We start from the raw sequence: 18,115 nt of genomic DNA on the forward strand, positions 1-18,115 counted from the left end.
AATTCTTCTAATACAGGAAGTGTTTAGATTTTCCTCTGTAATATAATTTAACACAGAAAGTTGCATAACAATCATGTATCTTGGCAATGGGTATAGGTTGCAACCTTAGCTGGATGAGCTAAAGGATTTTAATAAGAAATTATGCAACAAATACGTGGAATTTGTGTTGCATATAGTAGAAGAAAGTGCTTTGCACCTCCAAGCCCTGTATATTTGCTGGAATCCACCCAGAGGAGCTAGCATCAAGAGCACTTTTAACCAGCTTGCTGGGTGACCTTTGCTTGATTTTGGTCACACTGTTGCACAAACAAAAAAACCAACCTCCTATTACGCCAGGTGATCTTACCAGTGACCCAGCAAGAGAACAAACCACCAACTCTTGCAGTGCTGTGATTTTCTTGAGCCCCTGTTAGCATTTGGGGATGGGGTGGGCTGCCAGGAGCTCCCCTTGCACACTTGCCTGAAGCACTCTCCTCTCTCCTTCCAGGAAAAAAAAAAAAAAAAAAGACTCTTTCAACTTTTCCATTTTTTTTTTCCTTTTTATTTTTTTTTTCTTTTCTTTTTTTTTTTTTTTTTTAGTCGAGTCTTTCAGCTGTAAGAAGCTCCAGGGGTAAAATCAGAAGCTGCCAGCGGTGTTTTCCTCCCGCATTTTGGGAGGGAGGTGGACCAACTGCACAATGACAGATTATGCAGATCCTCCCGGAGCATCTAATCAATCACGGCGGCGCGAGAGGGACGCGGCTCATCTCCGAATTAGCCTGCGTGGCGGCGGCCTCGCGTGAAGCATCCCCCCGCCGGCGTGACATCAGAGCAGCTCGAGTCCTTGAAAGTCTCGGGGTTGATTAGCGGAGGAACGGGCTGCTCCTGCCAATCACCGCCCTGATACTCGTGGAGATCCGAAGCGGAGGGAGGCTGGCTCCGGCGAACAGGAGGCACGGCGGCAGAGGCACTAGTAACAGGAGCAGCTGGTATTCGGGTGATTAAATAGTTCTCGCAGCCTTTTCGCTGCGCTTCGGCTGCTCCCTGGTGTAATCCCCGTGTCCGAGAAGGAAGCTGCATTTTAACGGTGCACTGAGCAGAGGTTTGAATCGTTCCAGCTGGCTGCTTGTTTGGAAAAGGACAGCCTGTGTATAAATGAGATGTGACTGTGCCGGCAGAGTTCAGTCATTGGGACTGGAGTGAGAGGAGCCTTCCCGGGATGCTGCTCCGACAGCTGCCATCAATTGAAAACTCTCTCTAGCTTACCTGGGGCTGCGTGAGGAGATGTGAATAGCAGATGTCTCTTTCCTGCACGCTAGGAAAAGAAATTCTTCTCTAGGTAAGCTATTCTTCAGCACGTATTGCTACACTAGCCTATACTTCTGGGTATATGTTAAGGCTACTGATTAGACAGTACATGTACTCAGAGAAAACTGTTCTTGAAAAGGTATGTTATATGCAGAGCATACAATAGTATGCCTATAAGCTATTCATTTATAACAAGCACTTCTGAAAGCTACTGACAGCCTGGCATTCAAAGGTTTATCTGAAAGTTTGATATCCTTGCTTTCCTTGCATGCAAGTGTCTCAGATGTAAAAAGAGGGGAAATAGTTGTTGGGGTAAATATGCGAACAAGCACAGAAGTTATAGCACTGGAAGTTAGATGACAAGAGGAAATAAATAGATAGGGTTGCAGTTCTTTAGTCTGTTCCATATACTTTGCTTTTCTTTGCTACCATCTAGCAGTCAAAGTTGAGCAAAGCAAAGTTGAGCACTAAAATGACAATGTGAAAGCTTGCCATGGGTATTTAGTAACAATGTACTATTAAAAGTGCTCTGCAAGGAAGCCAAGATCTGCTCTTTTCCAGCAGTTTTGTTTCCAATCAACATCCATCAGCAATGTTATTTTAAAATAGTATGATCATTCACAGTGTGGAAGCAAAGAGCATGTCAGGCAGAAAGAAGTAAACCAAATAAATCGGCATTTATTCTTCAGGTTACTATAGTCTGAGCACACAGGCAGCCCAGCACTTTTAGGTTGCAGCTGGCACATAGGCTTTAAGTCATTGCTGCTGGGAATAAGCATTCAGAGGAGAATTGTGTGGAGATGAATAAGTCTCTCCCTACAAGCACTACACTACAGTAACCACACATGCATACAGAAGCCACGATCGTTAATTCTGTCTTCCCCAGGGAATTTGTCCTGATATTTTTCTTAACCAATTTTTGCAGCTCCTAATTCTCTTGATTAAACCTTTCCTCACTTTTCATAAATGTTTCCGAATTTGGCCTATCCTGTGTAGGAGGTTGTTCTGCCTTTTCAACCTCAGTACTCTGGATGTTATCAGAGCAAATGTAAAATGGAAACAACAAGTAATTTTCTCTCAGTTACTTCAGTAGTTTTTGAATTATGATCCTTCTGCTATAAGAAATTCAACTTGTGGGATAATATCAGAATCTCCTTGCTCATAAAGTTTACATAGTTGGCGATACTGCCAGGTGCTTCCCTGTCTTGCCCTATCATGTCTGCATACTTTCATCGAGCACATTTTACCATCAGCCAAGATGCACTGTCTGATTTGCTTTCTGAAATGCTGTTCTAAAGATGAGAGCAGTGGGAAATGCCAAGTCACATTTAACAAAGGAAATTCTTGGCTTTCAGTTTTCTTCTGAACCTTATCAATCCAGATAATATGATGGGCTCAATTAGATTAGATATTCCTATTGGCACTGCTCCCCGCAGAAGTTTAAGATTGTGTATTAGTTTTTTGTGCCATTTCCCCAGAGCATGGATATTTTTCTGATTCATAATAAATGCCTCATGTCTGAAAGTGTCAGAAATGAAAGCAGGAGTTTCTTGATTTCCTTGTTAACATCAGTTTTCTATGAGGCTGGAGGAATGATGTTCTATCTTTCCTTTTATTGGAGTAGATCAAATCAGAGGTATTAGTTTTAAGCATAGATCAGCATGCTCAAGTCAGTGACTACCTCTGTGTGTGTGTGTGTGTGTGTGTGTGTGTGTAAATACACAGATATATTTCTGTCTGAACACCCTGTTAACTCTCACTATAAAGTTGGGGAAGTCATTAAAACTTTATGGATGTCCAGAGGTTGTGATAGCTGCTATATTGCTCTTCATAATGGCACTGATCACAGCTGATTTGGCAGCACACAGGGAATTGTGATCTCCTCTGGAGTTCAAATATCATTCAGTATGAGTGAGTGCGGAGAGGAAATATGCTAATAGTAAAGACTATTTTTGTGAAGCCGTACAGTATAGGAATTCTTAGAGGTATAATAAGATACTTTAAGGAAAATATGACTACATATTGCAAAACCAGGGCAATATTGTTCAAAGAAAAAAACAGTGAGTTACTAGCAACTCATGACTGAGCTTTCAGTTAAGCAAAAAAATGGCATTTAAACTTATACCACCAAAAGAAGTCTCATTTTATTTTTCTACAATCAATAAAAGAAAGAATATCACTCTCTCTTAACCAAATGTCTATCTATATATCATTTCTCTTCCAAGTCTGATGGAGCCCACACAATTTTGATTTGCCAGCTTTTATGTCCATCAGGCTGGCTGAGCTTCGGCTGTGCGTATATACTGATGTTTGTTTCCATCAAGCATTGGCTTTGCAAAGTTTTAATAATGCTTTAGCTTCTTAGATGCATCCAGAGACCTACAACACATACCTGCAAAATGGACCTATTCCAAACAAAACAAAAAAACAGTAGGCTATGAACAAAGCATTTGTTGACCAGCACTTGGTGACCAGAGAAAAGAGTAACTCAAAACTGTGCAGAAAGCATGGTTCCCCAGCCCGTAGAGTCAGAAATGGGATGCCAAGCTAAAGACAAGAGAGGGCTTCTCCACACTTCCCATGGTGAGGGGAGCCTGATTGTGAAGCAGTCTGCAGTGAGATACAGTGGCAACTGAATAGATTCTGTGTTTTCAGAGTCCAGGAGGAAGCTGGGACCTGAGCAAGGAGCCAGCATTGAGGGGCTGAACTGCAGGAGGCGGAGGGTGGTATCCACGCTGGAATTTACTTAGAGCATTGTTAGTGTCCTGTCTCACATTTTGAGAAAGGCTGAATAGTCATACCACAGCAACAAGTTCTTCCTATTGAGATATTAGCATTACACCTATCATGGAGCAGAAGCCGCACAGAAGAGTGCAAGAAAATAAAAACACCAAAGAATTTTCTTTCCACGTCAACATCTAAATTTGAAAAATTGTTTGAACTACTAAAAAAAAATAATCATCTGCTGGAAGAAAATAAAAGCCATGCACGTCAATCCAAAACATTTATTACAACTATTGTCAGTAATAATAGTTACAGTGAAATCACAGATACTTCTGAAATTAACAGTTGCTATAGAAAATGAATAATATTTTATCTAAACAGTAATGCTACCAGAATCACATGGCAACAGCACAACAGTGTAGAAACCATGTCAGTATTTGATGAAGAAATTACATTGGCACCAGAACTCCTGTATTGTGACGTGATGTTCTAAACTATATCTGGAAGGAACAGAGAAGTATTAAAACCCATTTCCATGTCTCTGGCTACAGGAAGGGTCACAGATTCTTTCCCCAAGTGCAGGCAAATAGAGGAAATGAATCCTTCCTCCAAGGCTGCAGTCTCTTTTGGGGAACTAGAGCAAATACAGAAGTGAGAGCAGGGTGGGCTGCTTCCATGGGAAAAAAATAGCAGGGAAAAAAAAGCTTTCCTCTTTGTACTTGGCTCACTTGACCAAGTGAAAGCCTGCTGGATTTCTGAATTGCTTTTCATGACCTTCATTCTATTTGCTTCATGTCACATGCAGTTTGCCACACAAGTTTCTTCCCTCCCTCAAACCCTGCTAAGGCAAGATATTGAGTAGTGCAGCCCCAATACCAGGCAGTATAATGCAGTCACCAATTTAAGATCTGCTTACCTACAGCTACTAACGCATTTCTCCCATTCCTCAGTGCAACTACATTTAGTGAGTGCATGCTTTTTCACACAGTTGGCCACTAACAAAGTTGCTGTTGGAGAATTTCAGCCAGGACAATGGTGAAACTTCAGGATTGAGCCCTAAGCAGCCACAGAATGAGAGAAGTACCTTCAATCCTGCCATAGCTCACCAGAGCACTGAGAAACACACACCTTGCTAATGCTCAGCGTTGATTCATCTATGGCAGTAGTTTTACTAATGGCTGGGTCTTAACCTTATGCCGTTATATATCATTATTAGAGACAGAGCAGACAATATAACATGAGTGGGTTCTTCCCTGAGCAAAACTGGTCTTGAGATGAATTCTCCTGAAGGACTATCCACAGCTACTTATTTCAACCTGCACTCTGCCAGGCTTCCACTGAAAGGATTGCATTTAGCTCTTAGTGTATAAATAAGTGTTGTGCTAAATAATTAATAGCAGCTGCAGGCCATAAAAGAGGCGACTGTTCAGAAAGTTAAAACAGTCTGTCATGAAATATGCACCCACCTATGTTCTAATTTCAGAGGACGCCTTATCCCCCATCCTTTCCCTGTACAAGGGACCAGCATTTTGCAAGACAGACAAAGCTTGAGCTCTAGAGCCTAAGGGTATTCCTTAAATATATTCATTACCACAGGGATGATTTATCAAACCCTAAACCATGAGAGGGGAAGGAGGCAGGTGGTCATTGTTTGACAGGGAAATTTTTATATATGACAGGAAAGCGACTGGTCACTTTTGATTTTAAGGCTCTTGGGCCTTTTTTATTTTTTAAATAAAGTAGGACAATCTATGTTGATAATTTTGCAAAAATACAGACAGCCTACACTGATATAATGGGCAGTTTATTCATTGCCAGTCTTCTTCATTCACTTTGATTCACTTCTAGTTTTTAGACTGTATTTGTGCTATTTAAATGACTTCACTGTTCTTCTTCAAAATGATTGTACTACAAATGGTGGGACATCCTGTACACAAAGGTTGCAGTCTATTTGGTCACAAGGCACTGCAAAAGCCAGTAAATACCATCAGCAACATAGGGGCCATGATTTGAGTTTGCTTAAGATGGAGGAAAGGATGCTATATTGCTGGTAACTGAAAAGCAGTGATTCTGGAACAGCATAACATATGAGCTGAGTCTTATCTCCCCATATCTCATTGTTTCTAACTTACCTGTAGGGGTCCATGTGGTTATAACTCATACCACAAAAATCACAATTAAAGATCAGGATAGCTCCATGCTATGCACCGTCCACACAACAAGGAACCCACTCAGACACTGATAAGACTAATTCCTTATCAGGTTTAGAAAGAGAGAGATTTACATGTCAGCATGAATCAACAGCAGGCGTTTTGCATTCTTAACTAATGTAGCTTAGAAAGCACTTTGTCCTCCTTGAAAAATCTTTTCTTTCAGTTAGAACAGTATACATCTATACATATAGATACATGCTTTGCTTGAAATAACTATAGATTCCAGTGTTTCATTGCATTAAGTAATGAGACATCATTCTGTAGGCTAATAACTCCCTTTCATAAACCAAAAAGCCAAGCTAAGTTTCAAGAAACATCCTGAAAATACATATTGGAAAATCCAATCTATACAAGACAATAGGAAACTGAATATAAAGGGCAATGGCAGCACATTCGGTTAAAAAGATTTTGATTACTGGTTGGATTTTCTTTTTTGCTAGATCACTTTTTCCCTCCAAAAACTAGCTAACCATCTCAGCAGATCAATAAGCAGAGAATTTTCACAAAACATGTTAGTCAAAGCTTTTGCATTCTATCATATAACTCTAATGGTATTAGTTCAAGTTCCAGTCCGTAAGCTTAGTGTGACTCAACAAAAAATCCCTTGAATTCCCAAGTAGATCCATTATCCAACTAGTGGCATTTCTAAATTCAGCTTTATCTAGATGAAACAAAGAATAGATTACTTGAAGGGAAATATTTGTCTGTATTTTGAACTAAACGAAAAACAGGATGTATAGGTCACAGATGATGCATCAGAAATCTCCAAAGTGCCCTTCCACTTGATGGAAAGTGGCTTATCTCAGAGAAATATTTAAAAAGAGTATTGGTGAGTGTATGAAAAATAATAAGATAAAACAAGCACAGTAATTCATTGGTCTATGTAGGTGAAAATACTAGTTCTGCTCTGGGTTTTAAATTAACTGTTTGCAGTAATCACACTACATACATTTGAACAAGTATGAATCTCAGAATAATACAAGGGAAAATTGAAGTGCTGAAAAAGCAGTGACTTCCAGAGGGCAAATGATGGTGGCAAAAAGACAGAAATCAACATTCTGTCTCCTTGCTTTGTTCTCTCACCACTAGATATTTTTCCCTCTTCAAATGCAAACACCACTCAAACGTTCATTTTAAGATTAACAAAAAAAAAAAAAAAAAGAGTTGAATCTGTATTATATTAACATCATCCATAAGACTCTCCTGAACTATCTTGTCTTCTTGCAGCATTGGAAATACTTAAATGTGTTAAAGTGAGATATAGTCTGTTGGATTGCATTGTAATATTTTTAGCAGATGATGAAGTTTCTGTCTAGATTAGTTTTACTGACAGTAGAAATATGCACAGCCATAATTGGCTCCCAACAAGCTGGTCTTTCTAGTTTTAAAGAGCTGGTAATAAGAACCAGAATCTTCTAACTCTTGTTTACTCTAGTTTGCATAGAAACCATTACCACCAGTTGCAGGTTAGCAATGTCAGCTCTTTGCATTAGCATGCACATCCCAGGCCAATGCCAACAGCTAAGATGATGCTTCCACTCATGCATTTGCCCTTATCAGAGGCTGCCCGGACCAGACACAGATTCTGAGCAATCTGAGAGGTAAAAGGAAGGTCTCTGGCTACACATATCATTGCACTTCTACTTCAAATATCTCCCAGAAAAGACTTGCTTTTGCCTAGCTCACTGCCTATACTACCTATTTCTCTATCAAATCCTCTTGATGATAACAAAACCCTTCAGTCAGCAATGATGAAGACAGGGAGGGGAAACTTCAGTGGAATTTATTTGAAGAATAAATATAGGCAAGCTGCTACAGTTGTATCCAGAGCTTGAAAACCATCCCTGCCTGCCTAGAGCCTGGCTTGAGCAAACTCAGAATAAACCTGTTTAAATGTTAGGTTGTAAACATGCTGCTCTGAGGATTTGGGTACAAAGTTGTCGTTATCTCCGTTTAAATAGACTTCCTTTGTAGCAAGTGATAGATCATTACTGTGTGACAGAAGTAGTTTTTCATAAGTTAGTGGCCTCCTAACTCCTAGCACAGATGTAACCACATTGGACTTTCTCACAACTTGACAGGATACAGGTATCAGAAAACACGTTGTTCAGTGAAATATATTGTTATTGGTATATGAATGAGACACTTTAATTATCTTGTATGACAGCAAATGTTTCGAGATCCCATTACAGCAACAGGAAATCAGAAAATGTGGGAAACCATTAAGCACTGGAAAAGAGTATCAAGACCAAAGAACTTAGCACAAAATAAGCCAGTTCAGAGCCTGTAACTGTACCATGTATGTAGAGACTGCTTCTTTGAAAAGAAGGAAGCTTTTAAACCTATTTAAGAATCCTTCAAAAAGTAAAGTACCAATAATTAACCAGCAAATATGTAATTGATGGTAGATTTGCAATCTACAGAAATTCTGCCATTAGTTAGATGCTAATAGGATCATCATGAAAGAGATTTTTTTGTTATGTATTATGTTCTTTTTATATGTCAGCTTTCACATATGATCAACGTGCAGAGTTTAACTATTGTATTGATTGAATTTAAAGACTACTGGTAGGCTACCATTAAATTGCACAAATATTGTATCTTGACTAAATTCAAAGCACAAATCATTCTATTGAAACTGCATTACTAATTGACAGCCTTACAGGAGTAGACAAAGATAACAAAATACATGAACTGTAATAAAACAACTGATACACCATCTCACATAGGTTTCATATGAAAAACAAATTCAAATTAGCATTCATCGAAGCATCGAACTATGAACTGAAAAATGATGAGGAGCCATTAACCAAGCAAGATCAGATTCATTGCATCAGGGCAGGAGAATATTTTGCAGGCTGTCTTGGGGAAAATGTTTGAAGCCTGTTTTTATCCACCACCTTAATTCAAAAGTACTTGGTGAAATTACAGGATGTTCATGATAGCTGCATTCTCTCTTAATTCAATTGGGAAAGCAAAGAATGAACAACAAGGACATGATCCTGTAGGTCACACCCTACTTTCCAGCATAGGAATACCTGCTCTCTTTTCAACCACAACTTTCTGCTGTGACATTTTTGCTCTGTCATTATGACTTACACAGTAAGCTTCTGACATTCAGATCATTGCTCAATCTTCTCATTCTTGGTAGTATTTTTATATGGATCCCACAAAGGTTATGAAGACAACTGTCACTTGGAGGAGGTCATTTTCCAAGAGCAAATGGCTATTGCTTCCAGCTCAGCTGAACTGCCTTAGACAGGACTGCACTCAGGAGTGCAGTCATTAGCTTTTGAATATTTGTTAAATTATCAGCAAGAAAAGGTATATGTTATCATTACTCAAGTAAGACAAATACATGTTGGAAAAAGCATGGTGTACTGCTTATAAAGAAGCAAAATTGCTTCTGACACATTTTTAGCAATGCAAGGCAAAATATTCACCGTTAGACTAATAAACATATACAGAATGAAGACCTGAACTGAACTTCAGCTTTGAAAAAAGACTGAGAGGGGACCTGATCCTGGTCTATAAATATATGAGGTGTGGGGGGCAAAGTGGTGAGGCCAGGCTCTTTTCAGCAGTGTGTGGAGACAGGACAAGGGGAAACAGCCAGAAACTGGAGCATAGGAAGTTCTGCATGGATATGTGCAAGAACTTTACAGTGAGGGTGATGGAGCACTGGAACAGGCTGCCCAGGGGGATTGTGGAGCCTCCTTCTCTGGAGATATTCAAGATCTGCCTGGATGCCTACCTGTGTGACCTGGTGTAAGGAACCTGCTTTGGCAGGGGGGCAGGACTCGATGATCCCTGGAGGTCCCTTCAACCCCTACAATTCTGTGATTCTCCAATTATTTGATGGATGTATTACCGGATTCTGGGAAAAAAAGTTTGAGGAAATATTACAGAAGTGAGGTCTGGGTGAGCCTTGGGTTTAAAAATTCCTAGTGGGGATTAAGTATCTTGAAATGTTACATCTGGGCTGGAGAAGGAAGCCACATTTCCACAAGGGAAGATTTGCTGAAGGAAAACACCATCCTTATAGTCTCACTAGCTCAGGCTTATAAGCGTTCCACTGACAGAATGTTTTTGTGGGGTTCTCATTAGTGGAAATTACATTTACTGGTCAAAAAAAGGTATCACTGAGGAAAAACACTTGACAAGTCAGCAGCTTTAGATATGTGTGAATAAATGAGAGCAAAATACATCTGTTTACATGCTGTCATTAAAGTACAGCTATCATGTATGTTCATGAAAGTGGGCCTTATGTCTCCTACTCTGTTAAAAGACAGGTTAAGCACTGAAATAAATAAAACCATTACTGTGCTTCAAATCACACTTAACAATACTAAGTGTAATAAAAATAAGCCAACTTTGGTGATCCTGATGTGATATCAAAAGTTAGCTTTACATCAATTACACTGCATCGGCCAGATGTTATTTGTTTTATCAAGGCTAAAGAGTCTGAAGACTCACTAAGTATATCCCTATATATGATAGATGGGAGATCTGATGTATTTGTTAAGAGGTGTATTTGCATATATGTACATGTGAGAATGGGCATGTGTAAAACTCATCTTCAGATATGCCTTCAGCTGCCCTTCCATCAGGGAAGCATTATTTTCTTCAAGTTCTGAAGTCATCTGGTAAATGTAAGCAGAAAAGAAATTTGGAATTCAAGGATCTAGTTTCCAAGTGTTCTTTCATGCCTAAGATCATGGTCTTTCCAATACTACAGGTGCACTATAATTAGAATAGTTCAATTGAGAGTGTCCTACAAAGGCCATCAAGTCCAGTTGTTTGACCAATTCAGGGCTACATAGAAGTTAAAGTATTTTATTAACAAAGCCTGTTCCAGTGTTTGACCACCCTCGTGGTAAATAAACTTTTTCTTAATGTCCAGTCTCAACCTCCCTTGATGCAGTTCTGTGCAATTCCCATGCATCTTATCATTGATCACTGGAGAGCAAAGCCTGGTAACTCACTGTCTACTTCCCATCCTTGGGAAGAGAGCAATGAGGCCACCTCTCCTCGAAGGAGATACCTTGCAGGCCTTTTACCAGTTTTTTTTATCTTCCTCGACACACTCAAGTACCTTACATTCTTTTTATATTATGGTGCCCAGAAATGCACACAGTAGTCAAGGTGAGGCCACACCAATGCTAAATACAGCAGTAGAATTATATCTTTCAACTGGCTATGCTGTATTTAATGCACCCCACAATGTAGTTTGCCCTCTTGGCTGCTAGGACACACCTTCTGACTAAGAGGCTACTGTCATCCAAGTATCTCCACGGGGCTTTCTGCAGCCACTCATCTCCCAGTCTGTAATTGTGTCTGGCATTCCTCTCTCCCTGGTGCAGAGCCTGGCATTTATCCTTGTTGAATTTCATGCCATCGATGATTACCCAACATGCCAATCTATGTAGATTTCTCTGCAAGGCCTCTTGTCCCTTGAGAGCCAACTGTATTTTCCAGTTTAGTGTAATCAGCAAACTTGCTTTGGATGCACTTCACTCCAGCATCTACATCACTGAAAAAATGCTGAACAAAACTGGCCCTAAAATTGAGCAGTGGGGAGTGCTGCTAGAGACAGGAAACTGGGCAGATGTAGCCCCATTCACGATGGCACTAAGCTCTACTGCTGAGCCAGCTCATCATCAAGAAAAGCATTTATATGCTTATCTCAAAGTTGGCCAACTTCTCCAAAAGGATGTTATGAGGGCCAGTATCAAAGGCCTTCCAAAAATCCAGAAGGATTTCAAACACCACAAGGACTATTCTCTCTCTGCAGTGAGCAGAAAACCTGAACATTTGCCTGTGGTCAACAGGAGTTATTTTTCACTTGAATCTGTTTTCTTGTTTCTGTGTTGAATGAGCAGTCATTATGTAAGGAGTAGTAAGCTGGTGTCATGGATCATTAGACTGCTAATAAATGGCAGAAGTCACATAAGCATAGAAAGGAAGGAAAAGAGGAAAGATTTTAGCCTAAAGGGAAGTTTTATATATAGAAAATAAAGACATGCTGACTACTGATTTATACTGGAATAGGATGAGAGGAGGCCCTGGCCTGTTTCCAGATGAGGTGCACATAGAGTATTGCACGCAGCATTGCATTGGCTGAGACAGGCAGCCGGAAATTACCATATTACAGAAAGTGTACCGCTCCTCTATGTAGCCTTGTAGTCAGCAACATATTCCTAACCTGTTACAGATGTGAAGTCTATTCAATCAATCAGCAACATGAATAAAAACAAGTTTTCTTGGTGTTAATCAAGATTTCTGCTTTTCATAAACCAAACCAGAACCTTAGTCTGTCTACAATGACAGAAGAGCTGATAGCCATGCCAGGCAGTGTTCGCCCCACCCTTTACTTGAGCTGGCAGCCCAAGCACCAGATACCTGCTGCTATTCTCACTCCCGAGCCAGACCACTAACATATCATGTATTTCTCCTGATGATACAAGCCAGCAACTCTCACTCTTCATAGAACTCTTTATTTACCCAGGCTATGACTTCATTAATGCAGTGATCCCTCAACAGCAACAGCAAGCTGATTTTGCAATATAGAGCTGCATTCTTCATTGTCTGTGTTTCCCTATCCATTAGTTGCACCTATTTTGGTTGAAATATGTGCTAAAATCACTACACACTGCTAGAAGATCCATATTCAGAAACTGGGCCGTGAGAGTCAGCTTTAACTCCTGGTGCCGTGCTAACACAAGGCATTAATAACACGTTGTTTCTTTTCACTGCTGCACTGTCATCTTTTAGCCATCAAGTTTTGATCTCCCAATCAATCATCTTCAATATGAGTACACTTTAAGCAATCAGATGCATTTGTATGAGGAAGCAGCAATTATTATTTAGCAAAGAGATGATTTTTTAGAACTTCCAGGATGCCTAAGTTAAAGAAAATTGACAGTTCTTACAGACAGGTGTGGAACCTCAACATACAGTTTCTGGCCAGAGAGACACAGTGTCCAGGGAGACAGCTAAGCACAAGACTGAAAGACCTACTAAAGGATCAAGTCTGAGCAAATATAAGCAGATTTCCTTGGTGAGTACCCAGCTCTAGACTTTGTCCCTGAAATGTCAGTGTGCTTTGACCAGTAATCATAGGTTCACAGGCCCTCAAATACCAGTTTCTAAAATGAAACTACATTAGTAATGTTAATTATGAAAGAAGGCCAATTTGCATGTTTTCAAATTAATATAGTACAGAAACACTCTAAAGAAATTTGAATTTTTGAATGAATATAAAGATGCTGAACTTTGAGGGGGAAGAGTTTCAAAGGCACAAACAGCATTAACTTCCAATTATGCTTTAGAAAATGTCCCACTAACGGCTAATAGAGCTGATTTATTTTCATAAACTTTAATTACTTCACACTTCTTTTTTTTTTTTTTTTTTTTTTTTTTAACTGAACAATATAAACAGATCAACTCAAATGCAATACACAAAGCAAAAAGAGACCTGCTCCAAATCCACATTTCTTCCAGGAAGTTTAAATTTTTTATTAATCTTAATATTGCATGTCTATATCATAGAATCCCTGGCAGTGTTCAAGACACATCTGGATGAGGAGCTATGAGATCTGATCTAGTGGCTTGTGGTAGCAATGGTAATGGGAGGACAGTTGGACTAGATGATCTTGTAGGTCCTCTCTAGCCTTGTGATTCTATGATTCTCTGATTACTCAGCTGGGAAGGGACCTAACAGACCACCCAGATACAACCCCTGCCTTGGGCTGCTTGTCTTGCTGCCCCCATCAGATAAGGCTGTCCAGGGCCCCATCCAACCCAGTCTTAGGCACCTCCAGGGGCAGAACATTCCCAGCTTCAAGACAGATAACTGAATACTTGCGTTTGCTGAAACATCTACATACAACAAGTAGACTCTTCTACATACCTGGAAACTACATACTGTTCTAGATGACTAGGAGGTATTTTCAGTAATGGTATTTCTATTAACTAATTTGGGATAAAAATACTTTGTTTTGTCTTTATGAATTTGCATGCTTTTTTTAGCTACGTAAATGACAATAACAATGAAGATCTAGCTCAAGTGTATTATTTTGACAGTTTGCAATGCCAGAGAGAGATCCAGCAAGACAGAATAGTGAAGAGAAATGTGCAGTTTAAGGTCTCCTTGCGTGCTATTTCCCCTTGTGCTACAGATGTTGATTGAGACATCCAGTAAGTATTCAGTGCAATTTAGCAGCAGATTTTTTAGAACAGAAACCCTGTTTATTTCCTATATTTATTAAACATAAGTGTCTCAATTAAGGTGCTTTACATGCATGGATGATTTGTGAGACCCTTCTGGAAAGAACACGAAGGCAGAGCCGTTTGCTCTGCGAGCTGAGGTGAGAACAGGTGCTGTCTGGCAAAAAGCAAGAAAATATTGCCCTCTAGTGCTCAAAGAAAGCAGAAGATGCAAAGTCCGAGGTGTGTGTGGGAGGGTGTTAAGCATTGTTCCAAGATATCTCGCATGCTAACAAAACTAAGACTTGCTGCAATTAGCTGTTTTGTGAGGAGATTGCTCGACCCCCCTCTCCTCCCTCCCTCCCCCCCAGGCTATTCTTCCCACAGAGAGAGCAGTTCTCTTAATCCAATAAACCCTGAGTGACTCATCAATGTCACTGCATCTGAAGCACAGCCTCATAGACAATGCTTCACTTGATCTGGTTTTATCTTTTTATAAAATCTTAATTAGAGCTTTAATAAGAAGTGAGATCCAGACAAACACACAGAAAACTGCAGAATGAAGGAACTACCAATGGGATTTGGGGGGGGGGGGGGGAGGGAGGATAGGAAGGGGAAGGTACTCTTACAGTTATCTTCATGATTTTAATTTCTTAGCAATAGCTTCATAGCTTCATTTCTTTTCTATTTCTCTCTTCACACATTAGACTTTACTAAATACAGGACACTTTTCTCACTTCTTCTTTTTTTGACTGCTTATTAAAGTCAGTGCAGAAGTTACCCACTTTGCTCGTTGTTTTTGTTAACTGCCACTTGACACACAGCAGGGTCACTAACACTAAGTAAAAGTCCAGCCAACTCACAGCCAGCCTCAGCAGCAACTCCCTCTACCTAAACTGCGCGAGCAAGAGCAAGGTTCTCTTGAATAAATAGACCTCTTAATTCACAATTGCTTCAGCAATTGTTCATGGCTGAAAGTGGTTTTTTGGTGCCTAAAGGGGGGCTTTAAGATAGAAGGAGACAGACTTAGCAGGGCCCATGTGATAGGACAAGGGGAAATGGTTTTAAATTAAAAGAGAGGAGACTGGATATAAGGAAGGAGGTTTATTTATAATTAGGGTGGTGAGGTACTGCAATGGGTTGCCGAAGAAATGGTGGAAGCCCCACCCCTGGAGACATTCAAAGTCAGACTGAAGGGGCTCCAAGCACCTGATGGAGCTGTAGGTGTTCCCGTTCATTGCAGAGGAGTTGGACTAGATGACCTTTACAGGTCCCTTCCAATTCAAACTACTCTGATTCTAACTCAATACCAAAGCCATAAAATATAACTGGCAAACAAGTTTCCTCGGTATCTTTCATGAAAACTCTTTTCAATTTTTTCCACTTAGAGATTAATATGAGTAGCTTTCAGAATAGCAAGAAATAAATAAATCAGAATTATAACTCAATACACGCTTGTCAGTTGATAAGCATCTTCTGTGAAAAAGAGTTTCTTCCTCCTGCTGCTCAAAAATCATCCATTGCTTACAGTCCCACATTTTTCCAATAGGTAAATAATACAAATAACTCAGGCAGACATTACTTCTTACTTAAATCCATAGAGAAACATAGGCTATTTGTTTAGTTAATTTTAATTGCTTCTGAGTCACATGATTCTTTGTCAGCAATGGTAGCTCCACATGAATTTAGGTAGAAATATCAAGTGCACAACTGTGTCAGAACTGGCCAGGCAGTCAGGTTTGAGCACCTCAAATTTCAACTATACAACATGGTAGAAACTGCCCAAAGCCCCCGACATTTAGCAGGAAGTGCTTTGATCCAGAGCACACACTATTGCTCCCATCTAGTACTCACAGGACAAACCTTCATGGCTCAGCAACTCCAACACTACTCATGTCCCATGCAATCGCCCCCACTTATCCCTTGGAGAGTAGAAAATTGAGCTCTCACAGCTGTAGCCTGCAGTTTCCACAACCTACTCATTCATTTGGAAAATTCATGTGAAATTTTAATCATTGATAGTCCTTAAATGGACTGTAAAATACTGATCACTCCAGGCACAGAAGAGAAACTGGGGAGACAAGTTCTCCAAAGCACTCCTAACCTCTTTTTTTTTTTTTTCTTTGCTTTCACAGTCTAAAAGAGAATCCGTTACCCCTTTGCAGAATATTTAACCACAAAATTATGAATTTGACATGGAACTTGACCCTATATTTAGCCAATATTTCATTTCTCCTTGTTTTATTACATGGTTATCCTTAGTTATCCCTAGTTGTAATAGTAATAAACCAGTCTAGCCAATAATTGGCCATAAATAAAAGAACCACTGTGCTCAAAAAACTATATTATTATTGTTGTTGTTGTTGTTGTTGTTATTTACTCTAAGAATAAGGGAGAATCCTGCTGTATGAAGATAAAACACAGAGGTTACCTTGAAAGTAATTCCTCCTATTTATTTCCTTGGAAACTACAACAGATAGAAGAGCACACTGTTTGATAGAGCAAATTCTCAGCTACAAAACATTGTTTTTCAACATAGTCACCACCACTGGCTATGCATTTTTCCCAGAGATGAGCGATAACCTTATAAAAAGCCACATCAACATAGATGACCCACTGTTTCATAGCTGCTATGACAGCATAGTCACTACAAAAATGTTGCCTATGCAGTCCATCTTTCATCATCCTGAACAGATGGAAGCCAGATGCACCAAATCTGATCTATACAGTGGGCATGGTTGGTAGGATAGTCCAGCTTAGACTGGCTAATGTGCTCCACAGTCCTCAAACTGGTATGGGGCCTGGCATTACTGTGTTGCAAGACAAAGGTTGTCTTCTTCTCTTACCTGTCTTTGGAAGTTTGAACCTTCAGCTTAGTCAGCATCATTATGTAGTGGCCAGAGTTCATGGTTTGTCCAGGTACCAGGAAATCCAGAAGGATCACCCTTTTCCTATCTCAAAAGTACACATCGCTTTACCCAAAGAGGGCTGTGTCTTGAACTTTTTCTTTGATGAACAATCCGCATGTCATCACTTCATGGATGGCTGTTTTGATTCCACCTGGTAGTAGTGACACCATGTCTTGCCACAGGTAATGATGTGCTCTGGGGAACTGTCACCTTCGGCTTTATATTGCTTCGATAGGTCCTGACAAACGTGTATATGTTGTTCTTTCTATTCCTGTTCCTTGCACAAACCTTGCAATATTCCAACGCTGCCACCATCGTTTCCAACACATTGAAGCTGAAGATATTCAGCTTCATACACAGTTCTTTGGTCATAATCTGCTGATTCAAATAGATGAGCTGATCGAGACACTCTGCATTTTGTGGTATGATAGCTGCGCATGGCTGCTTGGAAAGTGGCTTGTCTTTCATGCCACAGTCCTCACTGCTGAAACACACCACCCACCACCACCTCACTGTGCTCACGTCCTCTTTGGTCTCCAGAAACATTCAGCAAGCACTGATGCATCTCAGTGGGTGCCATTTTTCTTCCACACAGAGGAGTTTAGTGACACACCTTTGCTTCATTCACACTTCCATGTCAGACACCATTTTGTCAGCACCTCTGCTGCCATTTGTCACACAGCAACATAATGCAACAGAATGCAGCAATATTGGCAGGAAGGTTCACCTTCCACTGCTATATCACCAGCATCCACCTCTGACATTGTGGGCTGA

At 40.1% G+C, this 18,115-nt stretch overlaps 1 protein-coding gene across 4 annotated transcripts in view; it reads left to right on the forward strand.

Annotated features, from left to right (window-relative positions):
- Nucleotides 1-577: 577 nt before the first annotated feature.
- LOC107313584 (N-deacetylase and N-sulfotransferase 4) overlaps nucleotides 578-18,115 on the forward strand; it is a 104,852-nt gene continuing 87,314 nt past the window's right edge. The window contains exons 1-3 of one of the 4 annotated variants that reach the window (XM_032444374.2): nucleotides 736-1,318; nucleotides 13,159-13,284; nucleotides 14,310-14,423. The gene's annotated coding sequence lies outside the window, so the exon portion shown is untranslated. Of the gene's footprint in view, nucleotides 1,319-13,158; nucleotides 13,285-14,309; nucleotides 14,424-18,115 lie in introns of all 4 variants that reach the window. The other 3 variants (XM_032444373.2, XM_015861948.3, XM_015861949.3) reach the window with 3 other exon arrangements.

The sequence above is a fragment of the Coturnix japonica genome, chromosome 4 (assembly GCF_054131305.1).
Source record: "Coturnix japonica strain WE chromosome 4, WE-NBRP24, whole genome shotgun sequence".
NCBI lineage: Eukaryota > Metazoa > Chordata > Aves > Galliformes > Phasianidae > Coturnix > Coturnix japonica.